This window comes from Capricornis sumatraensis, chromosome 9 (genome assembly GCF_032405125.1).
Source record: "Capricornis sumatraensis isolate serow.1 chromosome 9, serow.2, whole genome shotgun sequence".
Taxonomy (NCBI): domain Eukaryota; kingdom Metazoa; phylum Chordata; class Mammalia; order Artiodactyla; family Bovidae; genus Capricornis; species Capricornis sumatraensis.
The window spans coordinates 3,440,594-3,460,264 of NC_091077.1; the positions used below are offsets into that span (position 1 = coordinate 3,440,594).

The 19,671-nt window shown below is 42.8% G+C and overlaps 1 protein-coding gene across 1 annotated transcript in view; it reads right to left on the minus strand.

The window, feature by feature from the left end:
* The window catches only part of CANX (calnexin), a 32,287-nt gene extending 29,920 nt beyond the window's left edge, over positions 1–2,367 (minus strand). Inside the window, exon 1 of the mRNA XM_068981180.1 lies at positions 2,216–2,367. The gene's annotated coding sequence lies outside the window, so the exon portion shown is untranslated. The remainder of the gene's footprint in view (positions 1–2,215) is intronic.
* Between the last annotated feature and the right edge of the window lie 17,304 nt (positions 2,368–19,671).

Here is a 19,671-nt window from a genome sequence, read left to right on the forward strand (position 1 = left end):
AACAAAGCATTCAGCCTGCACTTTTCTGACAAAGTTCTACAGTAAGCTGTACAGGTTTTAACTATGTGCAGGCACTGTTATTATTTCCTAGGAGTTGTTATGAGCTGCCAATTCTTCTACTTGCATAGTTCATTACTCCATTCAAAGCAGTTTCCTGTTCACCATCTTATTTGTCTCTCCTAAAAGATCCCTAATGGTAAGGTATCCTGGGCACTGCGTTTTAAAGATATGGAAACTAATGTTGTTCATTATGCTAGTTACCTCGCTGGGCCTGGAATTCAGGCTCCAGCCTGCATTTGCGCTTACCAACTCTCCCTTCATCCCCTTAAGCTATCTCTCAGGGCAAAGTGAACTCTGTAACTGAAAGGATGCAAGAGCATGATTGCCAAAACTGCAGCAACAACTTCTGTCAAAACGTTTACCCCTCAAGGTCCTTGGAAGATAATGTGCTAGTTGAAACTGTTGAGTTAAGATAGTCAGGTAGGGAGTTGCTGACACTCATTATCAGACAGGTCAGGAAATGCGTTTGCTGTGCCGCACATTTACTCCAATACACTGTTCATTCTGGCCATCTCATAATCCAGCTCCCTGACCTGTTTGCTTGCGCTGGTGCACAGAACTCCCACACAGTTCTCTACCTCTGCTCTTACTACAGCAAATGGACAACTCAGCAGTGATTCTAGCCATGGCACTGAAACACGGCTGTGAAAAGACTGACATGCAGAACGATTTTAAAGATCAGTACAGTTCCTCCCTTTTAAAAAAAAGCCCGAAACAAAACAAATCCTCCCGCCCACTAATTCTTATTTAAAAAATTAAGCAAAATGTTCCATTTCCTAACTCAGAGGTAAAGAAACCTAACTGTGGCTCACCTTTGTCCCCCCAAGCTTTTAATATTCAGCTCAGTTTAACTTCCTCCAGCCAGCATTCACTTGTGTCATACCCAGCAGTTAATCCACTAAGTCCAGTTTCTTCCTCCTGTATCCATTAACGTGACTTCAGGTCCCAGAACTTAACCAACTCAAAAAGGAGGATGTTGATGCAGGGGACCAACATCATTCAGGCCTTAATTTATTTAAATCATCTATCAAGTAGTCAAAGTCTCTCCTGTCCTTTTTTATACACAGTTTAGTGGCTCAGAGGATAAAGCGTCTGCCTGCAATGCAGGAGACCCAGGTTCAATCCCTGGGTTGGGAAGATCCCCTGGAGAAGGAAATGGCAACCCACTCCAGTATTCTTGCCTGGAGAATCCCATGAACAGAGGAGCCTGAGCAGGCTACAGTCCACGGGGTCGCAAAGAGTCGGACACGACTGAGTGGCTTCACTTCACTTTAGTTCTAACACCACCACCATCAGATTTTATATCCATTATTTGGAGAGAACTGGGGTACAGAGAAGTAAACTACCTAAGTTCATATAGCAACAAACGACAGATTAACGACTTGAACCAGGGCCTTAGCCTTAACCATCAAAACTGCCTCAACTAAAACTCCAACGTGATCATAAAATTAAGCCCATGACCTTGAGCCAATCATTTCAGAGCTCTGGGCCTCAAGTTTCCTCCACTATAAAATGACTTGCCCAGAGAGCTTTCGGGTGCTTTCCTGCCAGTCTTTGTGAATTTACAAACCAGATTACTTACTCCTCATCCATGAAGAGATATAATTAAATGTCAGGGCTTAAGTTTTCCAGCCACTGCGTGTTCTAGCACATTCTCCATACTCCACTCTTCACTCTGTGATTTTAACTTTCAAATACTGAACCTCTAATGCTAAATATTCTCTCTCGGCCCACTATCAACTCTTCCCCACTACAAGGGACATCGACTAGGCCCGATCCTATTCCAGACCTTCACCCAGTTACTCCAGGCCACTTCCCAGCTTCACAGGTAGCCAGCAATAGGCTTAAGAAAGCCCTAGAAGCAAAGCCAGAAGGAGAAGTTAGCTTTCTCAGAGGTCAAAAGAGGTTCTAAGGCACCTGCCACGCCTCCCGACCCCGGTGGCGCGGCCTGGGCCTGGCTCCCTAACTCAAGCGGCCCAGGTCCCGGCCTCACACCACACGGCCGGAGCGCCAGACTGGGCCTGAGCTTTCGAAACCCAGCCGGACCCCACGGCCCCGGCCACGCCCGGCTCTCCAGGCCCCCGGTCGCGGCGCCGCGTATCCAGGCCCCCAAGAGTCCTCGCAGGCCCGAACACAAGCAGGCCTCCCATCTCACCTCGAGCCTCAGCGGGACGGCCGGTGGCGCCCTCGCCTGCTCCCACCCGCACAACCGGCCCCGCGCCGCAGAGAATACAGCCGCTGAGGCAGCGCAGCAGCTGAAGCAGCACGACCGTCACGTGCCGCAGCACCAAGAGGCCTTGACTCCCGCTGCCGCCGCGCGAGCTAGCCCCGGAGCACGAAGCCCGGCCCTGAGCCCGCCCCTCGCTCCTGAGTAGCTACAGCTAGGGCCAAGGCCAGCGCCCCCGCGCCAGCTTCTGAATTCAATTGGTCAATGCGACCATCGCTCTGAGGACTTTCCCTTACGCCCCCTAGGGCTATTCTTCGTGGAGCGTGGGGATTGGCTGGGAGTGAGGCAGGAAGTGGCCGTTGGTTGGGCGGTACGGAAGGGGGCGGGCTGGGGCGGAAAGGAATACTCCCGGGCGCGCGCGCCCAGTGGCGGGACCAGCCCTTCAGGAGTTCCCGCGCGCGGTTTCGCTGGTTCCTTAGTGGGCGCGCTTCCAAGAGTTGCATCTCGCTCTGTGTCTGTGGTTCCCACACCTTCTGTGCCTAGACCCGGGCCTCGGAGTCTGGCATTCCGTTCCCTTCTTTGGGGGTCAGATGTCAGCTGGCAAGAAGGGATGGGAAGTCTGGTGAACCATTGGGAAGGGCCTTGCCCCCGATGCAGCGAGTGCCCAGCGCTAACGGCTCCCTCGGTCCGGCCTAAAGTCGACCGCACTGCGCTGTGTAAGCAGGCGCCACGGTTCCTGCAGTGTCATTGCTCTAGGCCCAGCAGCCACCTTGTTACCCAAGCTCAAATACAGTCCACAGTACTACACTGCAGGTTTATTTCAATTTTCAATTTGTGATGTTTTCCTCAGTAAAATTATACAGAAAGGGCACAGAGACACACTGACAATATTGAGAGAAAAAGATGGTGCAATGGAAAGATTTCAAACACACCGCAAGTTTTGTAACTCACTTTTAGCATATCTTCAGTTTTGAATATGCTGAGAACCTCAGAAAATTGAAATGGCCTGTGGGTTTTTTTAGACCTTTATGTGTCCTGGTTTCTGTCGTCCATTTGTTTGGATACCCAAAGGCTGAATGGTAGGGTGAAAAAAACTGTATTTGGTATGTGTAGCAACTACCATTGGCTTCCCAGATCATGATAGCAGTAAAGAACCAGCCTGCCAGTGCAGGAGACTAAGAGGCCTGGTTTCATCCCTGGGTCCAGAAAATCGGCTGGAGGAAGGCATGGCAACTCACTTCAGTATCCTTGCCTGCAGAATCCCATGGACAGAGTAGCCTGGCAGGCTACACTCCATTGCACAGAGTTGGACAGATCTGAAGCAACTTAGCAAGAGCGTGCGCGCGCGCGCACACACACACACACACACACACACACACACACCCAACTTTTTCAGTTCACTTGCTCAATCCTGTCCGACTCTGCGACACCATGGACTGCAGCACACCAGGCTTCCCTGTCCATCACCAACTCCCTGAGCTTGCTCAAAATCATGTCCATTGAGTCGGTGATGCCATCCAACCATCTCATCCTCTGTCATCCCCTTCTCTTCCCGCCTTTAATCTTTCCCAGCATCAGGGTCTTTTCAAGCGAGTCAGTTCTTCGCATCAGATGGCCAAAGTATTGGAGTTTCAGCTTCAGCATCAATCCTTCCAATGAATATTCAGGACTGATTTCCTTTAAGATTGACTAGTTGGAGCTCCTTGCAATCCAAGGAACTCTCAAGAGTCTTCTCCAGTGCCATAGTTCAAAAGCATCAATTCTTTGGTGCTCAGCTTTCTTTATAGTCCAGCTCTCACAGCCATACATGACTACTGGAAAAACCAAAGCTTTAACTAGACAGACCTTTGTTGGCAAAGTAATTTCTTTGCTTTTTAATATGCTGTCTAGATTGGTCATAAATTCTCTTCCAAGGAGCAAGCATCTTTTAATTTCATGGCTGCAGTCACCATCTGCAGTGATTTTGGAGCCCAACAAAGTAAAGTCTTCACTGTTTCCATTGCTTCCCCATCTATTTGCAATGAAGTGGTAGGACCAGATGCCATGATCTTAGTTTTCTGCATGTTGAGTTTTAAGGCAACTTTTTCACTCTCCTCTTTCACTTTCATCAAGAGGCTTTTTAGTTCCTCTTTGCTTTCTGCCATAAGGGTAGTATCATCTGCATATCTGAGGTTACTGATATTTCTCCCTGCAATTTTGATTCCAGCTTATGCTTCATCCAGCCTGGCACTTCTCATGATGTACTTTGCATGTAAGTTAAATAAACAGGGTGACAATATACAGCCGCGACATACTCCTTTCCCTATTTGGAACCAGTCTGTTGTTCCATGACCAGTTCAAACTGTTGCTACTTGACATGTATACAGATTTCTCAGGAGATAGGTAAGGTGGTCTGCTATTCCCATCTCTGTAAGAATTTTCCACAGTTTGTTGTGATCCACACAGTCAAAGGTTTTGGTGTAGTCAATAAAGCAGTAGTAGATGTTTTTCTGGAATTCTCTTGCTTTTTCTATGATCCAACAGATGTTGACAATTTGACCTCTGGTTCCTCTGGCCTTTTCTAAATCTAGCTTGAATATCTCAAGGTTCACATACTGTTGAAACCTGGCTTGGAAAATTAGAGCATTACTTTGCTAGTGTGTGAGATGAGTGCAATTGTGTGGTAGTTTGAACATTTTTTCATATTGCCTTTCTTTGAGATCGGAGTGAAAACTGACCTTTTCCAGTCCTGTGGCCACTGCTAAGTTTTCCAACTTTGCTGGCATACTGAATGCAGCACTTTCACAGCATCATCTTTTAGGATTTGAAATAGCTCAATTGGAATTCCATCACCTCCACTAGCTTTGTTAGTAGTGATGCTTCTTGAGGCCCACTTGACTTCGCATTCCAGGATGTCTGGCTGTAGGTAAGGAGCCAGCTTTATTCCCTCCTGCCATCTTGGAAGGGAAAATGAGAAGGTAAATGTTAAAAGATGGGAGTACTAAAGGGAATTTAAGGGGATTTTTAGTTAGGAGGGACTGCTTTCATTAGAATGAACAGGGAAATAGGTGACTTGAACTGGATAAGGTAGGATATGCAGGGTTTCTGTTGTTGGAGAGTTGGAGAAAAGCTTCTTTAAATATGAAAAAGCATACAAAAAGGCAGGAAAATGGGTATCATATATTTGGGGACATCATGTATTTTGGCTGGAGAAAGGTACGTGTTCATTAAAGTAATGGGAGCTTGCTCAGCTCTAGAGTTGGGTTAGGACCTAGCCAATGAGTCTTTACGGAGATAGGTTAAATTTTAAATTTTGGTTATGATTTAGATACTTAGGGAAGCATTATACTTATTATTTTTTAATTTGGACACAGCATATGGCATGCAGGATCCTAGTTTCCCAACCAGAAATCAAACCCGGTCCTGACAGTGAAAAAGCCAAGTCCTAACCACTGGAAAAACAGGAAATTCCCTAGGGAAGCTTTATTTTAATATTATTCCTGGGAGTCCAAAAGAGAGAGAAACTACCAGCTATGAGTCTGGGTAGGAAGCTACTTCTTGAGGTTGATTAAAGGGCAGAGTTAGGGAATGACAGGATGTCTAGAAACAAAAGCATTAAATGTTGATGCTGAAGACTGTACCATAGGACTCAGAAATCTGGGGAAAGAACAACGAAAGGCAGCAATGAGATGTCAGCCCAGATGACCGGTGGTAAAGTACAGAGCCCTAAAAGCGGGGGCTTCAGCCTCAGCTGATCCTGGGAATCCTGGGTCTGGGCCCAAGACAGAATGGGACTGTTGGTCCTACTAGGGATTTTTCTGCTAAAGCATAATGTTCTTAAGAAGTTGGGGACAAATACCTGCAGCCTGGCCATTCCAGAAGATATTTCTAAGATTAATGGCCTTTTTTCTTTACCTCCTCACCAACCTGTCTCTCTGTTCTATAAAAGAAACTGGCATCCAAACCCAGATAAGATGGTAATTTTGAGACATAAGTCTTCCATCTTCTAGGTCTACAAGGGTTAACACCTCATCTTGCGGACTTACTGGTGTGTCCTGTGGGCCAAGCAGAGTGAGCTTGGACTTGGTAACAAGTTCAACTCAATTTTGACGCTAACTACCCAGTTAATCTCAGACACCACAGGTTTAAAGGCTAAGACTGCCCCCACATCAGATCCTCAGCTGCAGGTGAGGTACACAGGCTACCCACAGGTCGCCTTGACCAACTACAAATTTGGGGGTTCCCATGACCACCTCTTCAGATTCCAAGAACAACACAGAGAGCCCAGGAAAATACTTTACTTGCTATGACAGGTTTACTAAAGTAAAAAGCTACCACTAAGGAACAGCCAAATAGAAAAATGCATAGGGCAAGTTATGGGTGTATATGTGTGTGAATGTGTAGAGTTTCTATACCCACTGCAGGCATGCCAACCTCCCAGTACCTGCATGTGCTGAACAAGGTAGAAGCTCTCCAAACACCATTACTTAGGGGGTTTTATGGAAGGATTACAGAAGCACAATTGCACTCACCTCACTTGCCAGCAAAGTAATGCTCAAAATTCTACAACCTAGGTTTCAACAGTACGTGAATCGAGAATTTCCAGATGTTCAAACTGGATTTAGAGAAGGCAGAGGAACCAGAGGTCAAATTGCCAACATCTGTTGGATCATAGAAAAAGAAAGAATTCCAGAAGAACATCTACTTGTGCTTTATTGACTACATCAAAGCTTTTTGACTGTATGGATCACAACAAACTGTGGAAAATTCTTATAGAGATGGGAATAGCAGACCTCCTTACCTGCCTCCTGAGAAATCTGTATACAGTTTGAACTGGACATGGAACAACAGACTGGTTCCAAATAGGGAAAGGAGTACGTCAAGGCTGTATATTGTCAACTAGCTTATTTAACTTATACGCAGAATACATCATGAATAATGCTGAGGTGGATGAAGCACAAGCTGGAATCAAAATTTCTGGGAGAATAACCACTAACCTCAGATATGCAGATGATACCACCCTTATGCCAGAAAGCAAAGAGGAACTAAAAAGCCTCTTGATGAAAGTAAAAGAGGAGAGTGAAAAGTTGCCTTAAAACTCAACATGCAGAAAACTAAGATCATGGCATCTGGTCCTACCACTTCATTGCAAATAGATGGGGAAGCAATGGAAACAGTGAAGACTTTACTTTGTTGGGCTCCAAAATCACTGCAGATGGTGACTGCAGCCATGAAATTAAAAGATGCTTGCTCCTTGGAAGAGAATTTATGACCAATCTAGACAGCATATTAAATAGCAGACGCATTACTTTGCCAAAAAAGGTCCATCTAGTCAAGGCTATGGTTTTTCCAGTGGTCATGTATGGATGTGAGAGTTGGACCATAAAGAAAACTAAGCGCTGAAGAATTGATGCTTTTGAACTGTGGCATTGGAGAAGACTCTTGAGAGTCCCTTGGATTGCAAGGAGATCCAGCCAGTCCATCCTAAAGGAAATCAGTCCTGAATATTCATTGGAAGGATTGATGCTGAAGCTGAAACTCCAATACTTTGGCCATCTGATGCAAAGAACTGACTCACTTGAAAAGACTCTGATATTGGAAAAGATTGAAGGCGGGAGAAGGGGATGACAGAGGATGAGATGGTTGGATGGCATCACTGACTCAATGGACATGATTTTGAGCAAGCTCAGGGAGTTGGTGATGGACAGGGAAGCCTGGTGTGCAGCATTCCATGGGGTCGCAAAGAGTTGGACAGGACTGAGCAACTAAACTGGACTGAACTGATGGAAGTCCTCTGAGTAGGCATGATTAATAAATCATTGGCCACTGGTGATTGCACTCAATCTCCAACCCTTTCCCCTCCTTAGAGGTCAGAAGTGGAGCTGAAAATTCCACTCTTCTAATCACTTGGTTTGGTTTCTCTAGCAACCAGCCCCTATCAGGAAGTTATCAAGGGACCCAGCAATAACCACCTGATTAGCATAAACTCAGGTGTTGTTGGAAGGGGCTCATTATGAATAACAAAAGACACTCATCACTCAGGAATGCCAAGGGTTTTAGAAGTTCTGTGCCAGGAACTCAGAATAAAAACTAAAACTTTTTTATTATATCACATAATATTCATTCCATCCCCACCACTAGCATCGGGCAAAAAATTGATCTGCTTTCTTCTACTACAGAAAAGATTGGTCATTTCTAGAGCCTCATATAAATGTAATTATATAGTATATAGTGTTTTCTATCTGGCTTACTTAACTCAACATATTGTTTGCAGATCCTCATCTGTGTTGTAACATATATCAGTAATTTGTTGCTTCTAATTGCTGAGTAGTGGTATATTGTACAAGTATGCCACAGTTTCTTTATATATTAACCAGGTAATAGACACTTGGGCTGTTCCTAGTTTCTGGCTATATGATATAAAACTGCTATGGACATGGTATATCACTCTTTGTATAAACATATATTTTATTTTCCCCTTAAAACCCAACATCTTCACTTTTTCTTGGTTTACTGCCTCAATTGATAGTTAGATCCATCCAAAGAAAGTGTAGTAATTGTTTTTGAAATCTTGCACATCTGAAAGTATTTTTATTCTACTCTCACATAGTTTAACTTTATTGAAATATAATTAAAATACTATAAAGTTTGCCCACTGTAAGTGAATGATTCATTGATTTTTAGTAAATTTATGGAAGTTACCAAAATTCAATTTTAGAGTAACTCCATCATTAAAGTTTTTTGCTCCTCATTTGTAGTTAATTCCCAGCCTACCAAAGCAACCATGAAACTGCTTTCTCCCTTTTCCAGATATTTCATGTTAATGGAACCATATCTGACTTCTGTTACTTAGCATAATATTTCTGCACTTAATTAATGTTGTAGCATGTATCAAGGATTGATTCTTTTTTATTGTTGAATATTACATTGCATATGTTGAAAAAAAATTTCACAGTGTGAGTTACAAGTTAAGTTTTATTTGGGGGAAAATGAGGACTACAGCCCAGGAGAAAACATTTCAGACAGCTCGGAGAAACTGCTTCAAGGAGGCAAGGGGAGGAGGTAGGCTATAGAGGAGTTTAGCAGCAAAAGCCGGGTAGTCTGGGTACATCCAAAGATTACCGTTAATTAAAGAAACCAGCTATGTCAAGTTAAGGAACTTAGCACTTTTCTATGTATGGAAAGATGCAAGAGTCTGGACTCACTGAATCATTCCTTTGATATGTTCTTCAGCTATCTGGGACTAGTAATCCTGTTTTCACATCCTGAGTTTCCTCGGGGCTCACCATGTGGAATGGCTGCAGTCTGATGTCGGCTAGATGACAGGTATTCTTTTCTTTCCTGAGTTTCCTCAGGGTTCACCGGCTCACTCTGGAGGGCTTCAATTGCTGATGACTATGACATCCTTGTTTATTGAACAAGTCTGTATATGGACATGTTCTTTTGGGTAGTACATAGGAATAGAATTGCTGGCTTGAATGCTAAGTTTATGACTAACTGTTTAAGAAACTCAAATTGTTTTCCAAATTGGCTGCTCATTCTACATTCCCATGTTGGAGGGTTTCAGTTTCTCTGCATCATCACCAACACCAGCTATCCCCTGTCTTTTTGGTTACAGCCATTTCAGTGGATGTAGAGTGGTATCTCACTGTGATTTATTTCAGATTCAGTGAGCTCCCTCAGGCAGAAGCTGCTGATTTGTGCAGCCTCCCCAGTTTTGAAGACAGAGAACTTGAGAAGGGAATGGCAACCCACGCCAGTATTCTTGCCTGGAGAATCCCATGGACAGAGGAGCCTGGCGGGCTACAGTCCCTGGGGTCACAAGAGTCGGACACGACTGAGCGACTAGACCACCACCACCCAGTTTTGGGACAGCTACCCTCACGCCCAAGCTATGGGAATGGGAGCAGCCCCAGGCAAGAATGCCACAGATGCTCACTGTTCTAACCAGATTTCAGAAGTTTTTCATGGATAAATAAATGCTTCTCAATTTCTCAGTGACTTTTGGTCAATTTTCAGAACCCGAAATCTTTCAAAAAAAAAAATTTCCCTCCCATTCTCATAGTTATTTTCTGAGGAGAAAATCTGCTGATCTCCTCACTGCACCAGACCACCTTTTAACTGACAACTGTTTTCTCTATGTGTTTTCTCTCAGCTTTTTTCGTTCTCCATGCTTTGGTCTCTTGTGTTTTACATTTTAAGGTTTTTGCTTTGTGTTTTGCTTTTTGCCTTGGCTGCACACTGGAATTACCTGGAAAGCTTTTTATTATTTAATTATCTTGGCCATGTTGTGAGGCATGTGGGATCATAGCTCCCCAAGGAGGGGTCGAACCTGTGTCCTCTGCATTGAAAGCACTGAGTCTCAACTGATGGACTTCCAGGGAAGTCCCCTGGAAAGCTTTTAAAACCCTAGTGCCCAAGCTATGCCTCTAGACATTACATCAGAATCCCTGGGGGAGGGCCCCGCCATCTGAGAATCAAAACAAATGAGCTGTAAACCACTGGAAAAGAGAACTGTAGGCACATTTTTAAGAAGGAAAAGAAAAATATAAATGACTAAGTCTGTAAAAGTCCTAGCCGTGTCCATCTCTTTGCGACCCCATGGACTGTAGCCCACCAGGCTCCTCTGTCCACGGACTTCTCCAGGCAAGAATACTGGAGTGGGTGGCTGATGCTGAGCAGGACCCTGTGGGACTCCAGGGCATGGAGACCTTTTTGTCCCTGATTTCTTATAGGGAATACTCCAGCATTCATGACCTCTCAGTTCCAAAAGGGCAGAAGAGTTGCTAATCAAAGAAAGAATAGCGATGAAACCACCTGAGGCAAGATTAAAGGATCAGAGAGGCTCATCAAGATTGGGAAACTAGACCACTGCACACACCCTAACTTGACAGCAGCAAGAAAGAATAGACTGTTACTGCCTTGATCCTTAATCACATACTCCTGCCTGACTATATAACCTTTCCCTACTCAGCAGAGAGAGGGCTTCCCTTGTGGCACAGCTGGTAAAGAATCCGCCTGCAATGCGGGAGACCTGGGTTTGATCCCTGGGTTAGAAAGATACCCTGGAGAAGGGAAAGGCTACCCCCTCCAGTATTCTGGCCTGGAGAATTTCATGGACGGTACAGTCCATGGGGTCGCAGAGTCAGACAGGACTGAGCGACTTTCACTCACTCAGCAGAGAGAGGGGCACAACTCTTGAGGTGGTAGCCTGCTGTCTTCCCCCTTTGCCTGGCAAAATAATAAAGCTACTCTTTCTCCTCCATAACTCTGTCTCCGTATTTCTATTTGGCACTGGTGCACAAAAAGCCAAGATTTTGGCAACACAGCCATTCCCTTCTTCAGGGGATCTTCTGGACTGAGGGATCAAACCTGGGTCTCCTGCACTGCAAGCAGATTCTTTACCATCTGAGCCACCAGGGGAGCCTTAATAGGTTTATATCTATAAAGAAAAAATTAGACTCCTCCTGTGTTTCTTCTTTACCGTCACAGTACCACCACATTCACCACACTTCCTACGCCAGACGTGTAGGAATTTTCCCCATGCCAAGCAATTCTGTGGCATCAACTGGGTCCCACCATGTAACTCACTTCTGACACTATCCCCCTGAAGACAACAAGTATCAGATCCTAGAGGCTAAGGACTTAGTTCCATAAGACTGACTCCACTTCAGATGCTAATCCAAAGTAGTGAATTCTCACGTTACCCACAATTTCGGTCTGACTTGACTATACATTTGAGGTATCCATGCCTTCCTCCCCTTGGATGTGATTATTTACTAGAACAGCTCACAGAATGCAGACACACTTACTTGCATCTATCAGTTTATTAAGGGATGGTGATGGACAGTCAGATGAGATAAGCAGGGCGAGGTATGGGAGGGTCTGGAGCACAGTCTCATCCCTGTCACCCTCCCAGAACATGGACGTGTTCGCCAACCTGGACACACTCTGAACCCAGTACTTAAGGGATTTTTATGGCAGCATGATCAATCATTAAGCCCGTTTTCAGCCCCTCTCCTCTCTGGAGAATGGCAGAGGGGAGGAGGGGCTGGGAGTTCATGGTTCACCACTCTTTGTGGTGAACAGCTCCCATCTAGGCGTGCACCGTGACTCACTTCGTTAGCCCAAAAGACACTGCTGTAACTCAAGAACTGTGTCAGGAACAGGGGTCAAAGACCAAATGTGAAAACAAAAGATATGCCTAATGCTCTTAACACTTAGGAAATTACAAGGGTTTTAGGAACTCTGTGCCAGAAATTGGGGGCAGAGACTGACATATATGTTTTCTATTATCTCGCAATACCAACAGAGGAGAAGGAAGAGCTCTTGCTGAGGGCCAATTGATTACTATAAAGTGAATGCTAGTGTGGGAAAAGCATAATTTGGCAATTATAAAGGTAAAGATGGGATCACGTAAGAGTCACCAAAGGATGCTAACTTTAGGGGGAATTTTGAGCAACAGGACATTTAAATGGTCTTAAAAGTGCCCACAGTAGGGAAGGCTCCTTTGCAACATTTAAATGCAATGCCTAACCAATACAGTATTGTAAAATAAAATAAAGTAAAAATAAAAATTAAAAAAAAAAATGCAATGCCTGTCCCTAGACAGGATCCTGTTCTAGAAGGAAAAAGTGCCATAAAGGACATTAGTAAACTGACAAAACTGAAATATGGATGATTGATTATAAAGTAGTATATCAACATAAATGTATAAGGTTGGTAACTGTATTGTGGTTGTAACTGTGTATCATGGTTATGTAAAGAGAATACACACAGAAGCATTTAGGTGCAAAGAGCCACGATGCATATAAAAGGTTCACAAATGACAAAGGAAATATGGTAAAATGTTGAGTGTAGGAGAATCTAAAGCGTACATTGTTCTCTGCACAAGTTATCTTGAAAAAATTTTTTTCCTTGCCCAATTTTTACTTATTTTCTATTTATTTTTGGCTGTGCTCAGGCTTTTTCTAGTTTTGGCCAGTATAGGTTTTTCATTGCATTTGTTTCTCTTGTTGAGTGCAGGCTCTAGGCACGTGAGGCTTTAGGAGCTGCGGCATGCGGGCTCAACAGTTGTGACTTGTGACATAAGCGCTCAAGTCACCCCGCAGCATGTGGAATCTTCCTAGAATGGGGATCAGACCTGGATCCCCTGCACTGGCAGGAGGATTCCTAACCACGGTGCCACCAGGGAAGTCCTCCTTGCACAATTTTTAAATTCACAACGTAAAAAAAAAAAAAAAAAAAAGGCCAGGGGAGCTCCCTGGTGGTCTAGTGGTTAGGATTTGGTACTTTCACTGCTGGGACCAGGTTCAATCGTGGTTGGGGAACTGAACGGAGATCCCACAATCCCCACAGCATGGCGGAAAAAAAAAAAAAAAAAAAGCCAGGCTCTCACAATTCAAGATGATTGTTCAGAGTTATTTACAGCCTATAGAGCCTATTTTGAAAGTTAGAAGCCTCCAAATAATTCTGTTTTCTGAAGAAAGCCTCAGATTTTCATTTAAATGGTAATAGGCCTGTGTAAAAAGGAATATTCAGGACAACTATGCATGGGCCAATCAAAATATTAACCCACCACACATTCTTGTGTAAATGCCTAAAAACATAAGCATACTTACACAAATGTAAAACCATGACTTTTAAGTTACCTATAAAACATTCAAATTAATACTTATATAGGACAACAAAACATGTTTTTCTGCTGAAAGTAAGTGCTATTTGACTTGCCATCTGCTTCCAATGACCTGAGGCAGATGTTTTCAAGTTCAGCTGGCACATGCTTTGTCCTGTACCATGATGCACATTCTCAGTCCACTTTCCACTCCCCAGAAGACCTTGAAATCTTCCATTCATAGGGAAATTCAGTGCTTTCATGCCTGTCTGCTTGCCTTCCCCTCTGGTGAGCCGCCACCATTCAAACCCAGGTGAAAATTCTCAGCTTCTGGGGCACTTCCTGGTGGTTGTGTAGAGCAGACAGAACATCATCAATACTTTTTTTCAGTTATTTTTAAATTTTATTTTAAGAATTATTCATTTTTATTTATTTTTAATTTATTTAATTGGAGGCTAATTACAATATTGTAGTGGGTTTTGCCATACATTCACATGAATTCACCACGGGTGTACACGTGTTCCCCATCCTGAACCCCCCGCCCACTTCCCTCCCCATCCCATCCCTCTGGGTCATCCCAGTGCACCGGCCCTGAGCACCCTGTCTCATGCATCGAACCTGGACTGGCGATCTGTTTCACATATGATAATATACATGTTTCAATGCTATTCTCTCAAATCATCCCACCCTCACCTTCTCCCACAGAGTCCAAAAGACTGTTCTATACATCTGTGTCTCTTTTGCTGTCTCACATACAGGGTTATTGTTACCATCTTTCTAAACTCCATATATATGTGTTGGTATACTGTATTGTTGTTTTTCTTTCTGACTTACTTCACTCTGTATAATAGGCTCCAGTTTCATCCACCTCATTAGAACTGATTTAAATGTATTATTTTTAATGGCTGAGTAATATTCCATTGTGTATATGTACCACAGTTTTCTTATCCATTCATCTGCTGATGGATATCTAGGTTGCTTCCATGTCCTGGCTATTGTAAACAGTACTGCAATGAACATTGGGGTACACGTGTCTCTTTCAATTCTGGTTTCCTCAGTGTGTATGACCAGCAGTGGCAACAAAATAGAAAGCCCAGAGATAAATCCACACACCTATGGACACCTTATCTTTGACAAAGGAGGCAAAAATATAAAATGGAGAAAAGACAATCTCTTTAACAAGTGGTGCTGGGAAAACTGGTCAACAACCTGTAAAGGAATGAAATTAGATCACTTTCTAACACCATACACAAAAATAAACTCAAAATGGATTAAAGATCTAAACCTAAGACCAGAAACTATAAAACTCCTAGAGGAAAACATAGGCAAAACACTCTCTGACATAAATCACAGCAGGATCCTCTATGACCCACCTCCCAGAGTAATGGAAATAAAAGCAAAAATAAACAAATGGGACCTAATTAAACTTAAAAGCTTTTGCACAATGAAGGAAAACTATAAGCAAGGTGAAAAGACACCCTTCAGAACGTGAGAAAATAACAGCAAATGAACCAACTGACAAAGAATTAATCTCAAAAATATACAAGGAACTCCTGCAGCTCAATTCCAGAAAAATAAATGACCCAATCAAAAAATGGGCCAAAGAACTAAACGGACATTTCTCCAAAGAAGACATACAGATGGCTAACAAACACATGAAAACATGCTCAACATCACTCATTTTCAGAGAAATGCAAATCGAAACCACAATGAGGTACCACTTCACGCCAGTGAGAATGGCTGCGATCCAAAAGTCTACAAGCAATAAATGCTGGAGAAGTTGTGGAGAAAAGGGAACCCTCTTACACTGTTGGTGGGAAAGCAAACTGGTAGAGCCACTATGGAGAACAGTGTGGAGATTCCTTAAAAAACTGGAAATAGAACTCCCATATGACTCAGTTATTTTTTTTAAACAGAAAATTTAAACATTTTCCACAGAGTACTGCAGATTCCAAAGAACGTGGAGGTAACTAATTTTAAGGCAGCGTAGGTATGAGAGAGGAAGCAATAGCAACCCCTAGATCACCACCACAGTCCCCCCTTGTACTGCATCTCAGCCCTGTTGAAATCACCAAGCCCAAGAGGAAGGCTGAAAGAGAAGCTACAAGAAGATAAAGCCCAAGGGAAGTGTGAACCAAATAGGGGATGGGCATTCTTTCCTGCTAATGTTGTTCTTTCTAAAAAGGCACCTTGCAGAAAGTGGAGGTACAAGGTGAAGCATGTGTATTTTGGATTTTACTTTAATTTGCATTTATTTTTTGTGGCATTTATTCCCGGGCCATACATTTTTCTATCTTCAGTTTCTTCTGGGATATCTTTTTGTTCTGTGCAACCTCCTCTTCTGGTTTAGAAAAAAATCTGTTCTTTTTCAGTAAGGGTCATCTCCATGTGGCAAGGAGAGCTCATGTATGGATTGATCCGACAATGAGCTCTGGAAGTCCTGTGGGCTTTGTTCACCTGGATGCGCTCAATGACCAGAGAATCTACATCTAAGCCCTCAAGTTCAGCATTACTCTCTGCATTTTTGAGCATGTACAGTAAAACTTCAGCACTCTTTCTGGGCCACCGACCCTGCGTCCAGCCCCACTGTTTGGCCTGTGCACACCTACCAATTCCACCATTGTAACGATGGAATGGTACACATTGCTTCTTTAAAGTGACCTCCTTCAGACGCTTGGTGGCTTTTTGGATAGCACATCCTTAATGGCCCGGGCAGTTTCACGAATGTTCTTAAAGTGAACACAAAGATCTGAACCTCTTGATCTGCATGATTTTGTGAGGTTTTCTGGGTCAAGTGAAGAGAGTATCATTTTTAGAGGTCACCTCAGGCAACCGATTGGAAAACGAAAGCATGTGTATTTTGTATAACTATGTTTTCCTTTTTCTGTACTACTTGAATTAGTTTCTATCAGATTTAATATAAATGCAAATATTTATGTTTTTAAAAGCTACTATTAGCACAAACAACCCTTCATTATTTCAGGGAAGGGTAAATATTACTAACAGATTATCTTAGAAATTGGGTTGAAATGATCCTGCGGGTGAACAAGATTTTGCTTTCATGGCTTTAGAAGTATTCTTAGTTGCTAAGAGAAGGGATCCACTGATATTTATAGCTACTATAGCTGTGAAGAAAAGAAAATTCTTTGTTAGCACCTCCTTCCTTTTCTCTGTGCCATCAGAATGACCTTTATGTCCTTAAACTCAGGCCTGTCGAGATCTGATTTCCTTACTCCTTTCCTCACAGGCTCCAAGTCTGGTCTTTTCAGTGACTTGGAGACCAAGTCCCTCAAAGAAGCCAGGAACCACTGTTATTGAGTGTGGATCCTTAAATTCTATCGTTTTCAGGACTTCCCTGGCAGTTTAGTGGTTGGGACTCCACACTTCCACTTTTGGCGGGAAGGATGGGTTTGATCCCAGGTTGGAGAACTGTGATCTTGCATGTGGCACTGTGTGGCCAAAAAAAAAATTTATATTTTTCATTAAATTTCTTCAAACGTAAGGTCTGCTTGTGAAAGGAGTTAACATGTTAAGTCGGAATTATTCCTCCTCTAAACTTCTTCTGTTCAGACCATCAAAAAAGACTTCCTTGGGTTTTGTAGCTTTTCCTTTTTTGCAGACCATGGGAATAAGGGAAATTGAAAGTTGCTGTATACCATTTCTGATGACCACTCAGGATCTTCCTGAAATGTCATGAGTATAAATGAAAATTAGTTTTAATAACATAGACACAACTAGGGGGGAGCAGAAGAGGGACTGAGGAAGAGAAGGGGAAAGTGTGATTGGCTGGATTAAAATATTCCTGGGCTCTGATTCCATGTTTTCAGACAACCTTCTGAGGGCTGATTTAAGCTTATCCTGATGATAAGAGAGAACTCTGAACAGTGAGCGTAAGGATTTATTTGTGGAAACTGACATTCTAATTCTAAAATGAGGACAGAAATTCAATTATATGGAATTAAAATTATATGAAAATTCCAAGGACCTAGAAAACCAAAGCAATCTTCAAAAAAAAGTTTGAAGACTTACATTCCCAGATAAAGATTTACTGTAAACAATAATTAAGAAAATACGGTATTGGTACAATAAAAAGATCAATAGAAGAGCACACGGAGCCCAGAAACAGTCATACATACACAGTCACATGAGGAACAAAAAAGATGTAACCGCAAATAGTGAGGGAAGGCTAATCTTCTATAAATGGTGCTAAGTCAGCTTGTCATCCATATGAAAAACACTATCAACAAAAATTAAGTGAAAATGGGACACAAAATGTAAAGTTAAAACAGCAAAATTTCTAGTATGGCAAAGCATTCTTAAATATTATATGAAAAGCATGACTCTCAAAAGTAAAAATTGATATACTGGACTTTATTCAAATTAAAAACTTTTGCTTTAATAGGCAAGTCAGAGACTGAGGAAAAATATTTGCAAAACATATCTGACAGATGTTTTTCTAATATTAAAGAACTCCTTATACTCAATGAAACAATCCAGTTTAAAAAAAAAAAAGGCAAAAGATAAGAACAAAGTCCAGTTTATCAATTTTCACTTTGGAGAGTCATTCTTTTTGTGTGATATTTAAGAATGCTTTGTGAAGCTAGACATTTCACCATTTAACTTTACATTTTGTGTTCCATTTTCAGTTAATTTTTGTTGACAGTGTTTTTCCATATGGATGACAAGTTGACTCAGCACCATTTATGAAAGACTAGCCTTCCCTCCAGAGAAGGCAATGGCACCACACTCCAGTACTCTTGCCTGGAAAATCCCATGGATGGAGGAGCCTGGTAGGCTGAAGTCCATGGGGTCGCTAAGAGTCGGACACAACTGAGCGACTTCACTTTCACTTTTCACTTTCATGCATTGGAGAAGGAAATGGCAACCCACTCCAGTGTTCCTGCCTGGAGAATCCCAGGGACGGGGGAGCCTGGTGGGCTGCCGTCTATGGGGTCGCACAGTCGGACACGACTGAAGTGACTTAGCAGCAGCCTTCCTTCACTATTTGCAGGTATGTCTTTGTTCAGAATGTGAAGTCAAGTGGTCCTTAGGAAGCATCACTAAGAACAAAGCTAGTGAAGATAATGGAATTCCAGTTAAGCTATTTCAAATCCTAAAAGATGATGCTGTGAAAGTGTTGCACTCAACATGCCAGCAAATTGGGAAAACTCAACAGTGGTCACAGTTTTCATTCCAATCTCAAAGAGAGGCAATGCCAAAGAATGTTCAAACTACTGCACAATTGCACTCATCTCACACGCTAGCAGAGAAATGCTCAAAATTCTCCAAGCCAGGCTTCAATAGTACATGAACTGTGAACTTCCAGATGTTCAAGCTGGATTTAGAAAAGGCAGAGGAACAAGAGATCAAATTGCCAACATCCGCTGGATTGTCAAAAAAGCAAGAGAGTTCCAGAAAAATGTCTATTTCTGCTTTATTGACTATGCCAAAGCCTTTGACTGTGTGGATCACAACAAACTGTGGAAAATTCTTCAAGAGATAGGAATACCAGACCACCTTACCTGACTCCTGAAATCTGAATGCAGGTCAAGAAGTAACAGTTAGAACTGGACATGGAACAACAAACTGGTTCCAAATAGGAAAAGGAGTACGTCAAGGCTGTATACTGTTACCCTGCCTATTTAACTTATATGCAGAGTACATCACGAGAAACGCTGGGCTGGATGAAGCACAAGCTGAAATCAAGATTGCAGGGAGAAATATCAGTAACCTCAGATATGCAGATGATACCACACTTATGGCAGAAAGCAAAGAAGAACTAAAGAGCCTCTTGATGAAAGTGAAAGAGGAGAGTGAAAAAGTTGCCTTAAAACTCAACATTCAGAAAATG